The sequence below is a fragment of the Camelus dromedarius genome, chromosome 17 (assembly GCF_036321535.1).
Source record: "Camelus dromedarius isolate mCamDro1 chromosome 17, mCamDro1.pat, whole genome shotgun sequence".
NCBI lineage: Eukaryota > Metazoa > Chordata > Mammalia > Artiodactyla > Camelidae > Camelus > Camelus dromedarius.
In genome coordinates this window covers 28411912-28436526 of record NC_087452.1, presented here as the reverse complement: position 1 = coordinate 28436526, position 24615 = coordinate 28411912, and the positions used below count along the sequence as shown (strand labels likewise).

Here is a 24615-nt window from a genome sequence, read left to right as displayed (position 1 = left end):
TATTACGTACAATTCCACAGAACACATCAAACCATAAATGAGCTCCCACAAACATCAAAATAGTAACAGAATAATTTCTTCACCACTATATACCTGCTTCTAAACAGTAAATTTTAATAAGCAACCTAGGCCCAATCCTATATTTGGGAATTAGTCTCTTCCACCCAATTCACAAAGATCAGGGGTGGTTTCCTGGAACGATTTCACCCATAAAGCTGAAGTACATAGAATGATGTCAATTTCACAGATGAGGAAAAAGGCCCAGTTGACAAGGTAAACCAAAGGCAAGTTCCCATGGCTGTCAAGTCCTCCTAAATCTCGCGATTCTTTCCTGTTCTACTGAGTCACTCCCAAACCCCCCACCCCAGATGTATTTAAGTCTCCTAATATATTTTTAGGTACTTGTTTCGACACTCAGGCTTTTTTTGGATGTCGCCTAATTCTCATCCATCCTGATTTTTTTTTTTTAGTTCTATAAAATGAATGCTTGAAAAAGAGCAAGATGATCAACTTTATTCAGCAATCAATAATGCAATGACTTCGACTTCCCATTACTGACTTCAAGAAAACTATTTCTATACTTTGCCAGCCACCTATAAATGCATTATAGGAAATGAGGTAGCAGTTAAGATCTTAGTGTTTTAAATACTATTATGAAGCGAAGATAGGCTCAGTCATTAAGCTTTCTTGTAAACCCTTAAAAATACCTGCTTTTTTATTTATATTTGTGATTTACAATATTCAGAAGGATAAATTATTAATTGGGTCAAACTGTGCACCGAAACAGACAAATGTTGCTGGATACAACATCAAAGAAATTAACTGCACAACTTTCACTTTAAAAGCACCTTATAAATAAAATTTGAAGTCCAAGGATAGGTTCCATTTAAGACTCAAACACACAAAAAAATAAAATATCTCATGAGGAGGAGGGTATATCTCAAGTAGCAGGGTGCATGCTTAGCTTGCAAGAGGCCCTGGGTTCAATCCCTAGTACCTGCATCAAAAAAATAAATAAAACCTAGTTACCGTCAACCCACCCTCCACCAAAATAAATAAATAAATAAAAATAAAAACTTAAACAAATAAAAAAAGAAAACATAAAAAAAAACTTACAGGTTTTATGAACCTATACAAATACTTTCTCTAATTTCATATGGACTCATAAATAAAATATACACTCATCTACTCACTCTCTTAAAAGGTTTAAGGACTCTTGAACTGTAGTCTCGGGGAAAAAAGGTGGAGAGAGGCTTGATTCCTGTCTACCTCAAGTATCTCAGACTATCATGGTCTGGAATGGTCTATTTTAAGACAAAAGCACTTCCTGCTATCGGCTCTAAATTAGGTTAAGTTTATTTCCATAGATCTCAGGTTCAGCTCATCACCTGAGCCCTGCTGACAGACTGTGTGAGCTGAGATCATCAGTATCTCACAAGATTTAGCCCAATTTAAAATATTCTTTTTTTCTTATTGGCATCCCTAACTTTTAAAATATTTTGTGTATCAGACTACAGTTCATTCTAAAACCTTCCTAGAGGAGGACATGAGGTAGAACAGATCTCAAGCAAGAAGTAGCTGCCTAGAAGCCTGCCGTTGCCTACAGATGTGTGGTATATGGCTAGCACAGGATTCTTTAGAATTTTGACTTAGATGCCAACATAGAGAAATACAGACATTTCACATTAAAATCCAGATTCAGGCTTCTCCCGAAAAATCTGAAAATCTGACAATGTCAAGCCCACTTCCCTACATGGCAACAACTGGTTAGAACCAACCAGCAGCTGCCCTGTCAAGAAAGGGCGTGCATCCTCCAGTCAGCCAAGCCCCCTCCATTCCCTGTTACCTTATAACAATGTGATTCCCTCTTTTGTCCCTACGGGCATTTAAATTTTACTACTTCAATTCATATAAAAAGTCTTGAGTAAAAATTCATTCTCCTTTACCATCTACTTCAAGTCCATCACAAAAATCTTATCAATTCTACCTCCAAAATCTCCCTTGATCCACTTGTTCCTTGTTTCCACTTCTACTATCACACTCTATTGTACCAACATGACTAGCTTAAGCTATTCCATACCCTCCTAAAGCATCTCTCTTTTCCAATCCTCCTCCATTCTATTTCTCACACATCAACCAAACTATTTTAAGGAACAATTCTGATCACAAAATATCTCCCCTTACCCGCTTAAAACCCTTCAAAGCTTCCCAGTGCTCTTTGGACAAAGATCAAAACCCTTCCCATGGCCTGAGGCCATATAGCATCTGGTTCCAGCATCCTCTCTTGCCGTTTTCTTCACTGACTGTCTGGGTCTTCTTTCTGTTGCTTAAATGCAATCAAGTCCCTTCCTGTCTTAGAGTCTTCACACATGCTGTTCTCTTTGCAGGGCTAATTCCTATTCATCATTTAGATCATAGCATTTGATAGCATACCCTCCATAAGGTCTATCCCACCCAAATAAGGCCTCTCAGCTATGTAGTCTCAAAGCATAATGCATTTTTCTTTATGATATGAAAGACACAGTAATTTTTTAAAATAAGAGAATCTGACTTTATCTGCCCTGCAAGGGTTGTCTGAGTTTTTCTCTTGTTTAGGCTAACAAGGGTGACCAAGTAGCCTGGATCCTCTAGGGAAGATGTAAGAAAGCCTTTTGTAACCCAATCAAGGCTGCCCCTCCTCAGATCTGTGATTTGTGAAATAGAAAGCCATGAAGAAGAGGAATTGATATGCACAAATATTCTGGAGCCTATGGGAAAGAACATCATCGATACCAAAGTCATGATGCCCAGGATTCAGAGTAAGTGAGATCTATGGGAGGAGATGAACATGGCTGCAAACAAGGCTAGAGTTTCCAGAAATAATTACTTGAAGATAAGAGGGAGTCCAGGTTGGTGACTGGGACTCAAGATAAGTGACTCAGGAACCATGGATAAGCTTGTGTGGATAAAGCATCTGGGTGACACGGGAAGTGCCTGAAGATAGGACCCTGCTATGCTGAGTGGAGCCTGTGCAGTGCGGCACAATGCTGTGCATGGGGTGGATCTATAACTTATGAGGAGGTCCATGTTTCCCAGTAGGGTTCCCCACAGTAGATGCTGAGACAAGGATTTGGGTACAGGTGGTTCATTTAGAGGGTAATCCCAGGAAGTACTAAAGGGAGAGTTTAGCACTAAGGCAAGGAAGTGAAGGAAGTCAATGTAGATACATTTTCAAGGCAACTCAGTCCTGCTGAAGGAGCTGTGAGAGACAGTGTAAAACCTGCCTCACAGATACACCTCTATAAGGGCAAGGTACCCATGCATCACTGGCAGAAGGCCACTCCCCTGGCACTTCCAGTCTGTGCTACATGGAGGCCAAGAGAAAGCCCTTATGTTCCCATACAGGCCACAAGTGCTGAGGAGATGGGAGGGGTGGCACCGACGGCATCTGCTACACCACACATGGCATACCAGTGCCTGAGCTTGGCCACTGGGAGACAGGATTGGCCTTTCCTGGCAGGACCATATAGTGGGGACCAGAGAGAGACCCACAGCATCTTTCATCTGAGGAATACCAGCCTCAACAGCAAACTTGTGGAACAAAGATACAATCATGTGGCACAATTGTTGGATAGAACACATTTCTGGGCTTGGGTATGGGATTTATTTCCATATTCCCCTGATTTTAGAGCAGTGTAATTCTGGGGTAGTGGTGGGGTGGGGAGGAGACAGGGAGAAGTGGAGAGAGATGGGAGGAGCACTAATGGAAAGACTTAGAATTTCCAGCTAAGCTGTCAGGTGGGTTCCAGCATTTTTGGTTTAATTTGGACAAAAGAAACATGGAGCAAGGTTTTTAAATAAACCATATATGACATAAAGGGACTTCCACACATTATAATTCAATATTAATTTGTGTAATTACTCGGAGTTTCTCTTCCCTCCTGCTTTAAACCCTTACACTATACTCCAGGGCTTCACATTTGTTCTAATATTTGTGGAGTCCAGGTCAAGAATAGAGAGGACCAAGTACCATATGTCTATATATTTTACAGTTATAAATTGAGGTAAAAAACTGGTAAATAAAATACATTCTATCTTCTTACCTTAACAAATATAAAGATGTAGGTGCAGTTTGAATTTTGAACTTAGAATTCCTGGACTCTTCAGACCTCTGGCCAAAACATGGTGGTAAGAGACAGGCCCTCCTCCAGCCAACATCCTTCTCTCCCCACTCCTGGCTCAACCACACCTCAGGCATCTCATACATGTGAACTCTGCAGCCTGCACACTAAGCTAGCTCTGTACACCAGAGGCCAGCCATCTTTTTCTGAAAAAAGACCAGGTAGTAAATATTTTAGGCTTTATGTGCCATTTGGTCTCTGTCACAACTATTCACTCTGCCATTTCAGCACAAAGGCAGCCATAGAAAATTTGTAACCAAATAAGTATGAGTGTGTTCCAATGAAACTTTAATTCTAAACACAGATGTTAGGTGGATTTGGCCCACAGGCAGTAGTTTGCTGACACCTGGGCTATACTTTCACAAATAGGTGCCCCTCAGCAACTCTAGGCCTAATGGCGGGTACAGTGGTAGCATAGGTTATCCTCAGGAGGACAGATCTGGCAAAAAAAAAGCCCAAGCAGATCTTAGAAGAAAACTCAGGGTCATTTAGGTAGGGAGGTCCCAGATCTTGGGTACCCAGAGTGGACTCTGAAATGCCTGGCACAGGCTCTAGTTGGGAACCTCCACTTGGCTCCACTGACTCCTCCCCCACGGGGAAGGTGCAGTCAGATGAGGGCCAGAGTGAGCCCTTCCTGCCGAGGTCTCAGTGTACACAGGAGATACGTAAAATGGGTTTTGAATATTTGAAAAAACATGTTTAATATTATGACATTTTCATCGTATGATTAAAATTACTTCCAAGGCATTTAATGCAATAATTTTGTAATTGTAGCCAGAGAGGTGAGACATGGTGTTTTAAAAAAGAAAAGACGGGACCTCAAAATCAGACCTGGCTGGAGTCATGTCTCTTAATTCCTTAATGGGTAGCCATAAGCAAATTACTTCACTTCTCTGATCCTCAGTTTACTCATCTGTAAAATGAGTATAAAGCGGTACTTTTCACAGTAATTTGGGAAAGGTTAAATAAGATGATAGAAGAAAAGTACTTAATACAATGCCCCACACACAGCTAATGCTCAATAAAAGCTAACTTTGTTAAGCCCAAGTCTACCAGAACAGGGTACAGTGCTTTTGAGCCTGAATGTTGTCTTAGAATTCTCTCAGTCCACTAAGTTTGCCTTGTCAGGCACTCCTGAATCAAACTCAGCCCACTATTCAAAAATGCTCAAGACATCAACCATTTTTTAAAACTGGAAAGAAAAATAGACATTTTCCCATTGTCTACAGGCTATAATAGCATACATCTGTAGGTATTGAAAGTCCCAATAGTAAGCCATTTCCTCTTTAAATGCCACAATGATATGAATCAGGGGAAAAAATGTCCATCTTGACATAGCAGAGATTTTGAAAAGTGCTTTCCCATCTTTCTCCAAGAAGCTCTCTGCAACTCAAACACACTCATCCACATATCACTATTTTTTCTTTTAGTTCCCTCAAACTCATTTTATAATTATTGTTTTCTATGTGCAGATTTAGCATGATTACATGTTCAGCTGCCTTGGCTATATTTTGTGGTAAGGTGTTTAAGTGAAGAGGCTGACTACATTCTGTACTACAAGGTAAGGACTCTGTATACCCAAGTCCTAGTTAAATGTACAGTCATTTCTGTTGTTTTAATTTCAAACTCTATCAATTTATTCTCAGGGATTAAGTTTAAAATCTGGAACACCTACAAACTTCTGTTAAGGGAACAGACCACAGCTAAATTCACAAGTTTAAAATATAGCAAAACCCCAAACAATAAACAGTAAAAGTAAAAAATAATTTGAGATGCTAAATCAAATTTTAAAGAACAATTACGGTTAATACAATATGGTGATTACAACATAATTCACCGCCTCATTAAGTTTCACAAGTGTAACAAATTAAGCTGGATACACTGAAGAGATAAATAAGGTTTTGAAGTATATTTTATAAACATCTGTGCATTTCCTTCAATCTGCAAATGTAAAATGTCGATCAGCAAAGCTCTAGCTAGAGTGTACTTAGCAAAAAAAATTAGGAATTATTGGGTCTTACACTAAAAAAATCCTCAATCTGTCAATAAACAGACTTTTCAGAGAGAAAATTATAGAAAGGTAGAAAAATAACAACTCTACCTCTTTGCCCCTAAATGTCCAGTCACACACACTTTTCTACATTTAAAAGCAACATGTAAGGAGCATGTCTAAATAGCCTTTTACTAGAAAAGAATATACACATGATCATATACAGAAGGAAAATTTTTAGTAAAGATTGTACACTATTCCAAAGAGGGGAAAAAACAAAACAACCACAATTGGTGTCAAGGGATGGGGAATGACTTAAATGTGCAAATGAGACAAGCATTCATTTATGTATTCTGGAAAGAAGAGAAAAAATAAATGTTATATCCTAACTCTGGAGTCTTTCAAAAACATGACTGATCACCATAGAAGAGTCACATGAGCCTTTAGCAAAAATACTGACTAGCAAACTGTAACCACTCTAAAAACTGCAATAATAGTGAATAAGAGTGAATAATCACTTTAAGTCATCAAGTAACTTAGTTAAATCTCTTAGTTCATGAATAAGGGTAAGCTTATCTAACAAAAATATATTAAAAGGAGGGGGAGGGGATAGCTCAGTGGTAGAGTGCATGCTTAGCATGCACAAGGTCCTGGGTTCAATCCCCAGTACCTCTATTAAAATACATACATACATACATACATACATACTAATTACCACTCCCCAAAAATACATAAAAGGGAAATTATGGGACACAGTTTAAATCTATTCAATAAATATTTCAAGAACAAATCTGTAATGTTTCTGACCTTCCAGGGACGCAAATTCCTCCATTTCAAAAGGGAGCAATAGCCCCCTTATTCAGGTTTATATGAGTAACACTAATTATTGTGCCAACCTGCTAGATATTGTGAATACTGGAAATAGATGAGAATCTTTCTGGTAGTAATAGGTTGTGGTCTCAGATGGAGAGAGTTCCATGAAATAAAGAATAGTACCAGAGAAAGAAAATCAGGTTTTTTAACCTGGGCAAAAACTGAGGAGAAGGGGGCAGATCCACAGATGTGTATATTAAAGAATTTACAAATCTTGTGAGAAATTAAGGTTGTTTTTATTTCAAAAATCTGGAAACAAATAATGTAAGGATATTCTGGATCATCATGGCAGCCATGCTCAGTGAGTTTGAGCAATAAGCTATACCCTAAGGAATCATCATGTGTCAAAGGAAAAAGATGGACCTGGGAATCTAAATAATGTTTTCTCACTGGGTGAGAAGTTAGAGAGGTCAAGTTCCTCAGCTGGAAGCAAAGTTTCACACAAGTTGAATATTGTGAACATGGTGGGAAAATTGAGTCATCACCCAGCACACAGCAGGATAGACCAGTTGACTGCCAAAGAACCCACCCAGAATAGTTGGCATCATATTCCAGTTACAAGTAGCAATTTAGTTAATGCGGTTAAATCAATGTTAATTTGAGTTAGTAATATGAAGTATACTTAATTTCTAAATTGATTTAAGTTTTAGAAAGGTGTAGGAGCTTAAAATAAAACCTCAGCAGCTTTATGTTTATACAGTTAAAAGTATTACAATAGCAATAATTTAAGTGAACCTTGGGGTTCTACAAGAAATTATTTTCTTTAAAAGGTATCTCGTCCAACTTTTAGAAACTTTGGTTAAGTGATTAAACATATACTGGGTTTCAGTCCTGAAACTTACATTTATTATCCATTTAACCTTGAGTCAGTTAACAAACCTCTCTGAGCCTAAGTACCTCAGTAAGTACCAATGGACTCAGGAGTAAGAATAGGTACTTTACAAAAGTAAGATGAGTTGTGACTAAATCAGAGAAAGTGTAACTGCTCAAAAAAGTGCCTCAGGCTTAGTAAAGATTCAGTACAACAGCCCTCGTCATCATCAATATTAACCACAGACACATTATGTTTTCTTAAAGGATGATCATAATGTTGGTAATAATTAGTCTTTTGTTTTCTATTAATTTCACATATGATTATAAAAGGCATTCAAATTCTGAGCTTCAATGTTCCCTTCAATCTCTAAGATTAGTTCTTGAAAGACAGTACAATTGATTGAATTATTAGGAATAATAATAATAGCTACATAGGTGGTTTTACATGGATCCAAGGAAGAAAACTAGACTTAAGTACAATGTTTCTTCCTTATGAGTAAAAAAAAAAAGGAAAACAATATTAAGCATGTTACAATGGATCTAAAAAGGTTAGATAGTTGAAAAGGCTGCTAAGCAATTTACACATAAGAGTAGAATTTTAGCCAGGGCAGTAAATTGCATCATTTGTTCAAAATATTCACTGTCCCTCTCTAGTCAGCTCATCCCTACAGTCTCCCTCTCATAGGAGAATCCTTCCTGCCCCACTGACATAAGGCTTGGCCACGACTTGTTTTGCAGAATGCAATGTGAGCTGAAGTGACACATGCCATATCCAAACAGAAGCTGTAAATGACATCTTGTGAGTAAACCATTGTTTTTTCTCCTTACCATGAGAATAGCTCATCCAAGAAAGGGACCACTCCCTCAGCCTGAGTCCCAGAAATAAGACAACGTGGAATAGAACCATACACAACCCATGAGAGGGAAATAAGCCACTGAGATTTGGGGTTGTTCTCTCAGCATACCCCAGCAAAATCTGACTAATACACCCAGTTCCCACAAATGCAGACCTAAAACAAAATATTTAACATTCAGGTTAAAAAATAGGGCAGAATTTTTTCACCGATTGATCTCTCATTTCTTTCTTCCTTTTGCCACAATACCAATCTAGGTGATGTCATCCTTTCAGGGACAAAATATCTCATGTGAGGTCTCTAGATAAATCCAAGTCACTTGTAAATGATGTCTTTTCAGACACAGATACTCATAATGAACCATTTTAACTGCCTCCATTGTATTCTCTTTATCATTCCTGTACCCTAATTTCTTTCCTAACAAGTAGCTGCTCCTAATGCTTGGACATCAAGATGAAGACAATCGTCAGAAAGGCTCAAATGAGGAGGATAAATGCTGCTGAGGTAATATAGTTGCAAAAAAAGCCTCAAGTGAAGGCCAGGAAGCATCAGTGTGTGGGGGCTGGAACTCATGGCTCCACTGATCAGCACATTGTGAGTCCCTGTCCTGGAGCACAGCCTATTGAAGAGTCTAGTCATGCCTGGCCCAAGCATGCCTCAGCACAGGATATCAGGAGAAAGGAAACCCATACGACTGCTATCTGTGACTCCATCTTACAACGGCTCTGTGAGATCCAGATTGTGCCACGTGATGCCACTGTCTTACCTTGAGCCTTTTGCAAAACAGATGATACAACCCTGATAGGTCCTCAAAGGCAATAACCAATCTCATTCATCTTCAAAGCTCAGTACTGTTACACTTTTAATAGTACTCAGGGTAGAGCAGTTAAAAGCATGGGCTTTCAGTCAAGAGTCCAAGATTGAAATCCTAGCTTCTCCACTTACTTAGGTAAAGACCTTGTGAGCAAATGCTGTTAAGTGCTCTACTAATGTCCCTCTGACTTGAACATTTTTGAGTCCCCTGAGGGACTTCACACTGCCAATATCAGCGTCTCTGCTGAAGACTTCTTTTGAACTTGGGAAAACCACTCTGCTTTTGCAGGGGGTGGGATAGAAGTGCCAGGGAATTAACCACCCTCAAAAACAACTGACAGAAAGATTTATACACCAATGTTCATATGTGCATTATTTACAATAGTGAAAACGTAAAACAAACCAAATGTCGACAATGAATGAATAGATAAACAAAATGTGGTATATAAATACAATGGAATATTGTTCATCCTTAAAAAGGAAGGAAACTCTGATGCATGTTATGTCATGGATGAATCTTGAAACCATTATGCTAAGAGATGTAAGCCAGACGCAAAAGGATAAATAATGTCTGATTCCACTTATATAAGTTACATAGAATAATCAGTGCATAGAGATAGAAAACAGTGGTTGCCAAGGGCTGGGGGCAAGAGGGAGTGGGAAGTCACTGTTTAATGGTACAGAATTTCACTTTGGGATGATACAAAAATTTTGGAGATGGATAGAGGTAATGACGGCACAACATTGTGAATGTACATGATACCACAGAACTGAACACTTAAAAGTAGTTTAAATGATAAATGTTGTGTACATTTCACCACAATAAAAACTAAAAATAATAAAAAATAATTTTCTTTTAAATAAAAAGAAAAACAACTGACAGGAACTGGTGGTTACACACCCCTGCTTCCTCACCCCTCACGTGAGATCATTTGGAGGCAAGTGTTTTTACACTATCTTCAGAGTTTCCTGGTGAGATTAAACTCCAGCTGCCACTGTAGTAACTTACTGAATACTGTCCCATCTATTGACTGCCTTCTCCCTGTCTCATATCCTTGTTCACCTACTGGTGTTCCCTGTATGTCCCAAACAATTACGTCCACTAGAACACTTATCTCAGGGTCTACTTTTGGGAGAAGCTAAACTAAGACACCCAGGCAAGTTTCTTTTCTAAATGTTAATTTCCTCATTATGAGAAATAATACTTGGATCATGGAGTTATTGTCAAGATTAAGTGAGATAATTCTTGAACATTCTTAGCACAGTACCTGACACATGTACTTAATATGAGTTTCTTGGTAGTTATCTGCCTTTTTGATAGAAGATAAACCATGTCTCTCAGTTTCAGGAAGAGATTAGAAATCCAAGAGCTTTCTTTCCCATCATTGACTTGATTAACACCTCCCAAAATTTAACATTCAACAGTTAACCACAATGAGAAGGAACTGGAATTTTGCATCGAACTCACTCCTGTGCTTAGACGTGGACAGCCCACAAAGGAAGTTAAACAAGCTCCCAAATATCAGTTAGATCCTCCAAGGCAGACAGATCACTATCATACCCTGCTGTCCTGGGGAGTTAGAAGGCTGTGAGCTTAATTGTACACAAATCTTCATTCTTGTCCTTCTTTCTCTTTGGCTCCAAATGTACCATCTTAGCATCCCTGAAGCACATGATGAGGACTAAGATGCATTTAGTCTTTTTCTGTTCCACGGTGCACCAAATGAAACCATGGAATCATGAAAATCCATTGAGGTATATCCTTTGCTAAGTACCATTTTATTTTCTTCGGTTTCTTTTACTGAGTTGCCAAAATTCACAGAGAATTTTGTTAAGTACAATGATCACCTATATCGTCTAGCAAACGCAGGGAATAGGTTAATGACTCTGGTAGACTCTCCTAAATAAGACTGGTGAGAAATCCAATTTCTATCTCCTACTTTTGGAGAAAATGCCTTTCTTAATATATTTTTTAAAGTTGAACAAATGAAAGTTCACTACACTGTCATGTTTAAAAGGGAAGCTCTGTTTCCCAAAACAAATAAATGATAAAATCCCAAATTACGTCTTGCCTTTTATCATAATCCCCAAAGCTTTTTTTTCCCCAAAATTTCATATGTCCATAGCCTTTAACTTTGTCCTTATCCCTCACAACTTTATATAGTTGGCCAACTTAAGTCCAATGTATGTAAGTAAACACCATCCATATTGGGTATGTTTAATGGTTTCCATCTTTGCCTCAATTACACTATGTTTATGAAGCTCATATTTCTCCCTTTATTAGTGCCTACATTTTTCCATTTTCCATTTACTTTTTATAAAATAATGACAAGATTAAAGAAATGTTCAAATGATTGCACAAACTACTATACAAAATGTTGACGCTACTGAAATAAAACTGTTTGTTAGCAGGTAAGGCCATGACATAGTAGTTCAAAATGCTGGTTCACAAGCTGAAGCACAGAAGTCAAAATTAATGTGTGAAAGGGAGCTTATCAACGTGACCAACGAAAGTGGTATAAATCATGCAAAAGTAAGGTCATTGGCAGTTGGCATGCATGGGGCATTGAATACAGTTTCAGTACATAATTCTCAATTACACTGTACATTTCACAGAATAATTAAACCATTTCTATCCATGAACTTTCTCACACCACTTTCAGAAGTTGTACACTATGAATTACTTCAACTATTTCCTTCTATTGATATAACAAAGTCAGTTTAATTGCATCCATTAACTGCAAACATTTGCAGAGATTTTAAAACAAGACCCATGCTTTCTGTGCTCTGCTCAAAACTCACTGAAAAGAACTTGACCCCAGATGACATTCAATTCAAAGAAGTGCTCAAAACCAACAAGCAGCACAGAGCCCCACTACAGATCTTTCATCAGGGGCATCTTCACCTGAAAAATGGTCTTTTAAAGTTATAAAGTTTGCATGAAGTGTGTTTGCTGAATGAAATCAGATTGAGCACTGCTAGGATTCCCAAGACCGTATTCATAATCTTTCTCTTCTTTCTCAGGTCATCTTGCCACTCCCTTACTCCAATTTCAAACCCCATACTCCCACAAACACCAAAGGAGGTAGTTATTGCCATGAAAGTGGAATGAAAGGAAAATACAGAGAATTCAGCATCTCCATTTGTCAGTCCCTATTGAAACCCTTTAATGGTTAAGCTTGAACTTCATCTTCTTAGTGGATCACAGGGTCTTCATGCCTGTCACTTGCCGTGGCCTCTCTTACCATCCCCCACCCCAGCCAAGCTAATCTTCAGCTCCACAAGTCTACTGTCATCTCCCTAAACCCTAAGACTGCCATCCTCTTGCTAACCCTTGGACCTGGACTCCCTCTGTTGTTCATACCATCAAAATCAAGCCCACCCCAGCTAACTCCACTTAGTATTCCACCTCACCTTAGGAGTTACCTTCTTCAAGAAGCCCTCCTTCGTTTGGGATTAACAGATACAGATTGCTATATATAAAACAGATAAAGAACAAGGACCTACTGTATATCACAGGGAACTATATTCAATTTCTTGTAATAAGCTATAATGGAAAAGAATATGAAAATATATGTATGTATACGTATAACTGAATTGTTTTGCTGTACACTTGAAACTAACATTGTAAATCAACCACATGTCAATAAAATTAAAAAAAAAAAAAAGAAGCCCTTCTTCATCCTTCATCCATGAATCTTGTCCATCCTCCTAGAGGAGGACAGCCTGGGTATTTCCCCATAGGAGTTCCCATTATAATAGCCTTCTTACTTATCTGGAGCCCCACTAGAAGCTAAAATCCCCGAGCCCCCTAAAATCACCTACTCTGTTTATAGCTGCCTCCCCTGTGCCCAACAGAGAGCTGGCATAAAGCTAGGACACACGCATACGGTGAATATATAGTATAATAGCTTAACTCTTCTTTTAATAAAGTCCATCATGAAAGCACACTGGTCATTGTTGTTTTCCAGGATAAAATAGCTAATAAAATGACAATTACTTAGTTGATGTGCATGAAAAAAAATCTGTTGTAAAAATATATCATTTAATTTATTTTTTTAGATATTCTTTTTTTGGGGGGGAGAGGTAATTAGGTCTATTTATCAATTTTTTTTAATGAAGGTACTGGGGATTGAACCCAGGACCTCATGCATGCTAAGCACACTCTCTACCACTGAGCTACATCCTTCCCGCTAACAATGTATCTTAGATCTGGAAATATATTTTAGAAAAATATATAAAAGATATAAAATATATTTTAGAAAAAATATATTTTAGATCTGGAAAAGGGCCAGATGATTCTGATATATATCAAGAAACAGAGATCCCCAAATAAGAAAAGCCAGTAGCAAAGCAAATTCCAGAAATGGAATTTAGGTCTCTTGACTGGCAGGTCAGTGCTCACATCTCTATATCCAAAAGACTATGCTCTTAAGTTATTCTAAGCAACTATTCATGTTGCTGAATTTAAGGTGGCCTGTCAGTGTATTCAAAGCCTATACACAAAAGATGGTTCTTTCTCAGACTTAACAAAAAAGGTAAAGAATTGCCCTTATGTACCCTTGCTAACTGCTCCATGCCTCCAAGCCTGAGGAACAGCAGTCACTGAAACTCAGGTGCCTTTGTATCCACCCAGCATCAAACAGAACTTATTTTCAACGAGCTCCTAAGAATGCCAAGCTATCATCCCAGTCACTACCCAACCTCCTGCTTCCCCCCATGGAGAGGTTTCAGAAACAAGATGGCTAGAGAGTCAAAATGGGGGAAAAGGGGAGGAGGGTAGAAGGGAACATTACCCAGAAGGAACGAAAGACACACATCACCGGAAGGAAAGAAAACACACCAAAAGCCATCTCCTGAGAGCCATAAGTGAAAAAGGATCAACAACACTGCTCCACTAGGATCCTGCTCTTTGAACCAAATCTTGCTCCTCTGGGGATGCATTAGCTTGGAGCCAGCAGGCAGGAAGGCAGCATGGCTAACCTGCCTTAAACCAGGCACAAGAAAATCATCTTGGTAAGAGTTTGGTGCCTACCAGTTTCACTAGGAAAATAACTAGGGATCAGACCAAACTCACATCTTGTAGAGCTCAACCTTTCACCTTCAGAGTGGAGTTTTCCACCTTCAGAGTAGCTCCTAGACCCCAAGTCACCTTGGGTCCCTACCTTCAATCACCTTGAGCCCACAGAGGATGAACCTCCTACCCTGACCACATCCACTTGTTTTAGAGAAATTTGCTACATAAGAACTAGTGACTACAGTGCACAACTAGGTTTAACTTCTTATATAAAACCCTGTTCTTTCTTGCTATAATTAGCTGTACTGTTTTAGGGGAAAGCCTCTCACAGTTTGCATAAGGATCTGAGAGTATTCCTAAAGAACACATTGCTCAATTCCCATTCAAGCTCTCGTTTTCTGAGCCACTAAGAAGTTGCCTTGAATTAATAGTTCATTCTTAATACACTTACAGGGAATGCACTTTGCTGCCTGCAATTCATTCATATTCTGAAATCATAGAATGACAACTACTTTTAAGGGTATAAAGCTGTAAGGCAGGAAGAAAGAAGGAAAGTTATTAGACGTCCCACATATACACATACACATACGCTTGCATGCACACACGCGAGAGAATTAAGTGAGCGAAATGTAGACTCCGAAGAACAAACTACAGCAAAGTAAAGTTATTCGTACAAGACATCGATGAACATTGCCACTGGCCTTCCATCTGTAAGTGTTTCCCAGAGATGCCTTTCTACCTGGCCCACACTTCTCATCTCCTGGGGCTGCAATCTCACTATTGACTTCCAGGAAAAAGTAATCACTTAGTTCCTTCCTGAAAATGTTGGCTGCCTTTCTATCCTTCTCTCTCTCTCTCTTGCTCTCTCTCTCTTGCTCTCTCTCTCTCTCTCTTTCTCTCTCTCTCTCTCTGTCTCTCGCTCGCTCGCTCTCTCGCGCAGCTCTCTTTTTAATTTTGTTCAGTGCCCACTAGGTGCCAGCAACTAGAGATTTCCTGGAACTTCAAAGCAATAAATCTGGAAAATGAAAGTGGAGCAGAAATGTGCAAAACGTTAAAGGCAGAACTTGAGGCACAGCCCTGGGAAACAGGGCCAGCCAAGTGCTAAGGAAATCTGGCTAGAGCAGAAGCTGAACTGTACCAAGAGATGGGGTAACCAATTATATCAGCAATTAAGCCAGTGAGGTAGTGGCCCTGAGTTTCCCTAGCTAAGACGGAATGAGTAACAAATCATGCAGAGGACTTGGCCCTAGCTGTACAAGAAAGACAACCTGGCTCTTCCTGGTGCCTTTGTCATTGACACTAGTGGGGCTTAGTTGCTGCTTCTGCTGTAATTGTGTGTAAACCCACTGCTCCTACTATACCCAGTGATAATTTAAAAGAGAGAGAGTGAGGCAGATGTGAATTCAAATTCTGGCTCTGCCACGGCATTAAGTTTGAGCAAATTTCCTCTGTTAATTTATTAATTCAACAAATATTTATTTAGCATCTGCTATGTGTCAAAGACTCTTCTAGGCACTGGGGATACAGCAAAAGGCAAAAGCTCTTGCCTTCACAGAACTTATCAAATCCTTTGAGCCTCAGTTTCCTCATCTATAAAGTGGGGATAATATATCTACCTTTATAGGTAGTATGAAATGAGGAATATAATGGACCTAGTACATAGTAAATGCTCAGTAAGTGGTATCCTTCAAAGAACAGAGCAAACCTATCCACAACCCCCAACTAGAGTGTAAGCTCGAAGTGAGGAACTATCTATGGCTCATCCCTATACCCCCAGTGCCTATCATATAGCAGATGCTCAATAAGTATTTCACAAATCAATTAATGAGTCTTTATAATAGCCATTATTATAGTAACTGATAATCATTATTTTCCTCCAAGCCACTGAGGTTCTATTACCTTAAAAAACAAAAGGACATTAAATTAAAGGCTTTTTTTTAAAGTAAGGTACACTGCACAATATATCTTTGAACTTCAACATGACAGCAAGTGTAATTAAGCGTAAGTATTCCAATTCATAGAACCTATGAGTACAGAGACCTACACAGACAGCTGCTGTAGATGCTGCCTGATGCTTTCCTAAGCACAAAATAAGGACAAGTTGGCCAGGCCTCAGGTTCATCCAGAAGACACTTAAAAAGTCAGTTAAATAAAGTTTAGCAGATGTGCTAAAAGATGACCTATCAGTAAACATAAGCTAAAAACAAAAGTGCTGCATAAACAATCACAAAATCTCAATGGCTTAAAACAACAAAGGTTGATTTCCCAATCACATTATATGTCCAGGACCAGTTAACTGGAAGCTTTGCTTATTTAATGGAACCATGGTAGATAGAGGCTCCTTCTCAACACATGCTTCCATGATCACCACAGCAGAAGAGAGCACTGGATGGTCTCACACTGGAAATTAAATGCTCTAGTATAGAATTAACACAAGTCAAGTCCAAGGTACACCTGGAGAAAAAGTAGCTATGACGAACATTAACCATCTCCACCCTAGATGACCCTAAGCCACAACAAGCTGTGGAATAACAAAGGGATTTGTTACAGAGGATGTTCCAGTAAAACATCTGGACAGCTCTAAGATTCACATAATCCTAGACCTGGGAGAATGTGTAGGGATCATTTTAGAGCAGTAGCCTCAACATAAGGAAGTCCCAGACTACATAAACCTGGATCCTGAATTTTCACAGCAACTCTGCTTTTTTCTATAAATATACGAAGGGTCCAGATAAGCTTTTATTCAGGAAACAGAAGTTTCTACAGCTGAAAAACATTTGAAAACCACTAATCCAAATCATTTGTTTTACAAATTAAAAAAGCAGAGAGAGAGAGGAAGAAAAAAGGAGGCCTGGGAAGTTAAAGGGATCCCACCCCACCCCTAAGAAACCTTCAGAATGTTTCACAGTTGTGAAAATATGTCCATTGACAGAATTTGTTGTACTGCTGCATCAGTCTCTAGCCTCACCTTTCATCTCTGCTTCCTTTAAATGGCACAATGGAGCCAGATCCAGACCAAAATCATGTCATACAAGGTCATCAAGGTTCAATAAATGGTATGGACAGTAAGTAGCCATCCCCACCCTACTGCACTAAATAATGATTCACATCCCATTAGCAATTCTCTACATTACTCATTCCCTATTTCCTGGCAAATGTGAAGTCATTAGCAGAAGCTAATACTAACCTTCAGGAGGCTTTCGTTTTGTTCTCAGATTACAGGTTAACAGCCAACTATGATTTGTGTTCACTCAATTCCATTCTCTCTTCATGTCCCCAGTTGTGCTTTATGCTCAGCTTTTCCTCTACCTTAATTCACACTAAAGGTTTGGGTATCATGTACTTAAGCCTCAGTGATTTTCCAACCTCCAGTCTCTGTCTTTTTAAAATCACCTTTTACAGTTGTCTCTTACTATCTGCAGGGGATTAGCTCCAGAAACGCCTCTGGATACCAAAATCCAAGGATGCTCAAGTTCCTTACAGTCGACCCTCCACAGATGCAGAAACCGCGTCTATCGAGGGCTAACTGTACTCACTAGGCTGTGAAATAAAACTCAAACTTTTCAACCTGGAATCCAATTGCTGCCTCAATTTTACCCCAACCTACTTGTCCAACCTACTTGTTATCTCTGCTGTGGTACTTATGTACCCAGCCAAAGGCGTGATGATGGCCCTGAAAGTTAAAATGACGTAGTAATGAATCCTAGATCTTGTGCAAATGCCTTAATCTGATTTTTGATGTTCTCACCTATGAAATAGATATGATGGCAATTACTTTGAGAGGCTCTTAAGAAGGTATGTATCAATGAGGATTATATTTGACTACAGGTAACAAAGAGTTGCTTATTAGTAAGGAAGTTATTTGTTTTATGAAAAAAGAAGAATAGGGGAAAGCAATCTAGGCTGGTACTATAGCTCAACAATGTCATTGAGACCAAGAGCCTTCCAGGTTCCAGCTTGGCTAATTTTCATAGGTGATCTTATCTTTTCTTTTTTAATGGGGGAGGGGGTATCTTTTTCAGCATAACAATGAACATTAGATGCCAGTGGAACAATGTCTATAGAATTTCGGAGTAAGTAAAAAGAATTTAAGATTTAACCAGGAATTTCCTATTTATTCCTAACTTCATTCACATTTAAAGAAAGACTTATTATTTACCATATATTGATATATTTATTATGAGCTCTAGAAAATATACCCCACATTTGACTCCTGTTTTAAAAAAAAAAGGTTACTCAAAGATACACTTAACTAAATAATTTTTTTGTACATACAGACAAGGTTGCTCCAATATTTAAATGTTTAAATCAAAGAAACTAGAAGAGCTAAAACAACTTGAAAATTAATGAATTAGGAGAAATAAGTCTATACAATTTATACAGTATCGAGACTGTGTGTTACTGGTAGAGGGACAGACACACAGTAGGTGATCTTATCTTTGTTGTTGTAGTTGGCTGCTGCCCCTCAAGGCATTGCACCCACTTTCCCAGCAACAAGAAGCAGAAAGAGATCAAGTGCTGTTGGGGTACACCAGCCAAGTGCGTCTTGCTCATTAAGCTTTCAGGAAAGTCCCTACCCAACAGCATCCACTTACATCTCTATAAGACCTGAGACTCATGACCACTCATGTAAAGGAGTTTGGGAAAATGAGATGAGCATATTCCCATCTCAAACAAAATCGAAGTTCTCTCAGAAAGGAGAGCATGAATATTGGATAGGCAATCAGCAATGTCTACTCCAATATTAAATTATATATTTCATGTAAAGTACTAAGCACAGTACTGAGCACATAGTTAACTGCTCAATAAAAGTTAAGCTATAATTATTGCTACTATTATAACTATTATTGTTATTATTACCCATTCATCCTACCCTCTGGTCAAATGAAATAACTCATTATATCCAGATATGCTCCTTACATTTTTGTTATATCCACTGCTCTATCTGTATCTCTAGCACTGTCCCTGCTTCAAGGTCCAGGAAAATGCCTCTTCATCCAAGAACTCTTTCCTGACTCCTTCTCCTAATAAATTCTATGGTAGCAGAACTTACATCAGACAAAAACCCCTGTGCTCCATCAAGCATACTCCCTTGAATACAGTAGGTTCTAAAAATTAGTGCCTTGATAACTCAAGTAATTCATGTATATGCTCATACTTGCTTTTACAGTCAGTCCTCTAGAATCAAACATGGTATATTCCTGAAATGCAAAAGTAAAACCTAGGTGTATATGTCATAAAGCTAGGGGTAGGAGTAAGGGGATGAAGACTACATTCCCCAAGAATGAGAAGAAAAAATTATAAAATTCTATAAAAACACTATACTTTTTACACCCTATGGGAGTTCATCAAATATTCCCTCCCCTCCTACAGGCAGAGTCTACTTTACCCATGGATGCTAGGCTTCACCATGTGACTTGCAATATCCAAAAATGTTGTTAATGGAAATGACATTTGCTTGTGCAGTTTGGCTTGGCTCTTGAATATAGTGACCTGCCATGAGAAGATCATGCCCCAGGTATCTGCTATCCCTTTAGGGTGGGCCCTAGAACAGATATAGAGCAGACCAGAATCCAACCTACAGCCTACAGCAGAGCCACCACCGGGAGCCCAACCTGGATAAGCCAACAGGCAACCTACAGACTCATGAGGGTGAGAATAAATACCTGTTGCTGTAAGTTCAGGAGTTTTGTTATGCAGCAAAAGTTGACTAGTTTATCTTTTACCATTTGATATAATTCAGCATTTCTTACATAATCATTCATTTTGTTCCTTTTCTTCTTGTAAGAAATAACTGGTTGAAGTACATCTGTCATTGGTACACCTAATGATCTCTATCTTTAGATCAACTCTTTTAAACTTATGAGACTGGCATTATCATTAATATCAGTGCTTTTCTATTTTCCTTTTGTTCTACTATCTTTCTAAAATAAGGAAAATCACAATAAAGTATCAAGGAATAATATAAACACTGCTGAAACTAAACTGTCAGCTGACAGGTAGGTCTCCCATGTAACAGTCAAAATGTTAACTTTCAAGCCGATAAAAGGGGTTAAAGGAAATCCTAGTAAAACAACTAAAATGTTGATGGTACAAAGTCAACCTCACCAAAATCAAAGACTATCTGTTGAGGTGAACTTGTGGACTCCAACCCCATTCATCTAAACTCCTTTTCAGGATACTTGTTTTGGCAAACCATGACCTCTGAGTTTCATCAGTGAGAAGAAGATACTGACAGACTTACATCTGTAGCTTTTGTAACGTAATAAAATAAGAGGGGCATATTATTTCAACAGAGTGATTTTAAATATAATTATATTTAATCACTAATGGAAAAGAATCCCTCTGTTAGTGAAAGAGAAAATAAAATTCCTATCCTTTAGGGGGAAAAAAGGTCAACTGAATGATAAGAGAATGCATTCAACTAAGACCTATCCAAAACTCCGATTGGAAATTTAAGATATCAAGAAAAATAGAAGAGTGTGTATTTTATTTTGTTTTACCTTCCTTTAAGTCATCATTAAGTTTGGAATCAAATTTCCTTTGGGCCAAAGCTGACATAATGGAAATACATAATATACAAAGTTACTTAATTTGCCTGTTGGTAGGGGCAACTGCCTTCAAAGTGGCAAGACAAATAGGATATTCAAAGATCCTCAACACTGCAGTGGACTCAACAGAATAGGCCCTATGTAATCTGGAAGAGCCCACATTGCAGACTGGACACATGCAGAGTGCACAACCAAAATTTAAATTCAAGGCCATGTCCAAGGACATAGGCTCTCGTTCAGAGAAACCTGGGCTCATGTTCTCGCTTTCACACTAAACTGTGGCAAGATATTTAATTCCTTTTAGTTTCCTCATCTAAAATTCAAGGATAATAATAGTCCTATCTACCTCATAGGGGAAATGCAGGATTAAAAAAAAATACATGTAAAATACTCCCCAAAGTGTTAGCATATGCAATGACAATAATAATGATAATGATAATAGTAAAAGTAACAATACTACCTTGACAAATCTGGTTCCTACATGAGGACCATCCTAATCAGTGTACTCTGGTTCACAATCTGTTCACGAAAAGCTGAATGCACAGCTTTATATTCACATCCAATACATCTTTTATAAGATGACAGGCTCTCTGAATCAACCAGTAATTTTTCCACTGAATTCAGGGAGAAGAGTGTTGAAAAGTAAGCTTTTCACTAATAGAGAATTGAGAAGGATATGGTCCTTCCACCCACAATCCTTCCACCCTTGAAAGTCTTGCTTATGAAAGTCATGTTTCCATCACCATCCACATACCGCCCCCACCCCCACCCCAAAACTGTGCGAGGCTTTCATTAAAGCACAGAAGCAGACCGACAAGATGGCTCACCTTAGAGGCAAACTCACCTTAAAGGCAAACTCTTCTACCTTCCAGAAAGGGTCTGGCTTGACCCCACTGCCACCTCCAAACTGACATCCAAACTGGAAGTGAAGAAGTCAGCCTTCACTTCCAGAACTTGTGTTATACTGTAAAAAACTAAAAGAATCCCTTCTGTTCGTGGTAATCCAAATAAAGCATGCTTGCCTGCTTCAAAAATATCTTATAAATCCACCAGATAGAGCCAAGAGCCAAATACTGTATACAGAGAAACAACGTGACTTTACAAGGACAAGAGTGACCATAGGAGACAAAGTGCCACACCCTTTTCCAGATAGCGCAACAGTAAATGATATCTCTTACAGAGGAATCTGCAATTCTCGAAATAGGTGGAAAATTCTAATCCCCAGCACCTCCTCCCATTTCATTTTTTACACATCCATTTCATGTTTTAAGCCAATGGCCTGAGCATCCCCAACTACTACAACTAAAAAAATCGAGGGGGAGGGGGTTAACAAATACAGATCAAGCATACTTGCTTCTAAGCCCATTTTCGAAGAGTTTTCGTCCCGCTTGTTTGTCTCTCACAGCTGGAGCCTCATACCTGGTGGAAACCAATGGTTAAGTAAAACCACTGATTTAAAAAGCCAACCAGGAAACTAACCCTGACAAGTGGGAACTGCCCTCCTCTCCCGAGCATTGATTGGCTCTTGAGGTTCCAGCGGTCCCCGTTCTGCCCACATAAGTGGCAGGTGTGGCTGTCAATCACAGAGGGAACTGACAATTCACCGCTCTGGGAGTAAATTGCCTTTCATCCAGCAAAGGCAGGTAGCCGCCTAAAATCGATCTGCTCGTAACAGAGCGGACCCTCCCTCTCAGGCAAAGAGAACAGAGACCCTTAAGTACAAAATAAATAAGGCAGGGCAGATCAGAGAGTTTACGAGCGCTGTTCTATTATCCCGCACCAAAGCAGCCCTTAATCTTCACTGTCCTAAGATGATCTTTCAAAGGCTCGTACAGTAATAAAAATAAAATAAAATAAAATAAATCAAAATGAATAAATACAACCCTCTAAGTATCCCTTTTCTTGTATAATTCGGAGATGAGAAGGGGAGGGAAGGAATGTCATCCAGTTTAATTTCACATCGTATTCGTTTTCATACACCACGAGCCCTTACCCCTCCCCAATAAATCCGGCTTCATTTTCCCTGACACGGATTTCTTTATTTTAACACGCTCCCCTCGGAACACGCCGAGGCAGCCAAGTACCCCACCCCCTGGGCTAGGGCTCCACATCTCTATACTTTGTTCTGCTTGGGGATTCCCCGAGCCCCCTGCCTCTGCGAACACCCCACCCTTCAAGGCAAGAGGGGGAAAGCCAAGCGAAAGGGGGGGAGCTGAAAAGAAGAAAGGAGATGGCAGTGAGGGAGGCTGCCGGAGAGGGACTGCGGGAGGTGGCCCGGGCCGCCGGGGCGAGCTAGCGGCGCCCGCGCGCCGGAGAAAGCCGTGCACTTGTTCCAATCTAGGGGTTTCTACATCAAGACAAATCTGTCCTTAGGCCGCCCCATCCTTCCCCCCTCCCAGAAAGCCCCGGTGGAGGCGGATGGTTCACCCCTTGGCTCCCCCAGATAACGCATTGCAGCTCCCCACGAGTGAGGGGGACCCGACACAAGGGATGCCCAGGCACGGGAACCCCGAGGGAGCCGGGCACCCAGGGGCCCCGGCTCCGGCGTCGACGTCTCACCTTTCTGATGCTCACCCCGGGGCCGTCCCACATGGATTTTTACAATCTCACGTCGCCTTGGCCCCGGGCTGCCGGGAGGAGCCGGAGCCGGCGCCGGAGCCGGAGCCTGAGCGAGCAGGAGCAGGAGGAGGAGGAGCTGGGCAGGAAGGGAGGGAGGGAGTAAAGGAGAGAGGGTGCCGCTCCGAGGCCCGAGGCCGGGCGCCGGGCCGGGCGGGGCCGACGGCCGAGGGGGCGGCACCCGCCGCAGTCCCGAGACGCGCGCTCGCGCTAGCGCTGCCAGAACTGCGCTCCGCCGGGCCCCCCGCCCGGCCGCTCCGCGCGCTCGCTCTAGCTCGCTGCGGCCCTGACTCACATTCCCAGCATTCCCGAGGAGCCGCTGGGGGTGCCGGGGCTGGGATGCGGGCGCCTCCGCGGGGGGGCAGCAGAGAGCGCCCGACCCCCGCGGGGTGCTGGCGGCGGGGGTCTTGGAAGCGCCTCCTCCCAGGAGGCCTCCCGTCTCGAGCACCTGATCTCCATCTCCTGTCCCCGACGCCCCTTCCCGGGTAACCCCCTCCAAAAGCTGCCTGGCATTCCTAGGACTAGTCAGGTGGCTTCGGTGACAGGGGACAGGGATGACGCTAGGTGGAGGGGATGCAACTATCGAGTTAAGCTTTAGAGTTGGAGTTGAGGTTCCCTTATCCCGGCACCCTCCCATTGGCTTAATCTTCTCTGGGAGGGTGAAGGGATTTCTTAAGATTTTTACTTTCTTGTTTCTCCAGGGAAAAAAGAGAATGAAAGATGAAGAAGGGAGCAAGAAAAAAAAAATCCATCATCATCGCCATCATTCATTGAGTGACTTCTCTACCCTGCAATGTGTGTGCATCGTCCTATTTGTGGTACAAAGGTGGTGTCTGTTCATTCACAACAAATGCATCTCAAGATGACATGCTTGAGGAGTTGGATAGGTTTTGAGTTGGAAAAAGCTCCCATCTATGTCAGAAGCCAC

At 40.3% G+C, this 24615-nt stretch overlaps 1 protein-coding gene across 7 annotated transcripts in view; it reads right to left on the bottom strand.

The window, feature by feature from the left end:
- The window catches only part of ERC2 (ELKS/RAB6-interacting/CAST family member 2), an 870990-nt gene extending 847150 nt beyond the window's left edge, over positions 1-23840 (bottom strand). For all 7 annotated transcript variants that reach the window (XR_010384837.1, XM_064496413.1, XM_064496412.1 and 4 more), the window contains exon 1: positions 23631-23840. The gene's annotated coding sequence lies outside the window, so the exon portion shown is untranslated. The remainder of the gene's footprint in view (positions 1-23630) is intronic.
- Between the last annotated feature and the right edge of the window lie 775 nt (positions 23841-24615).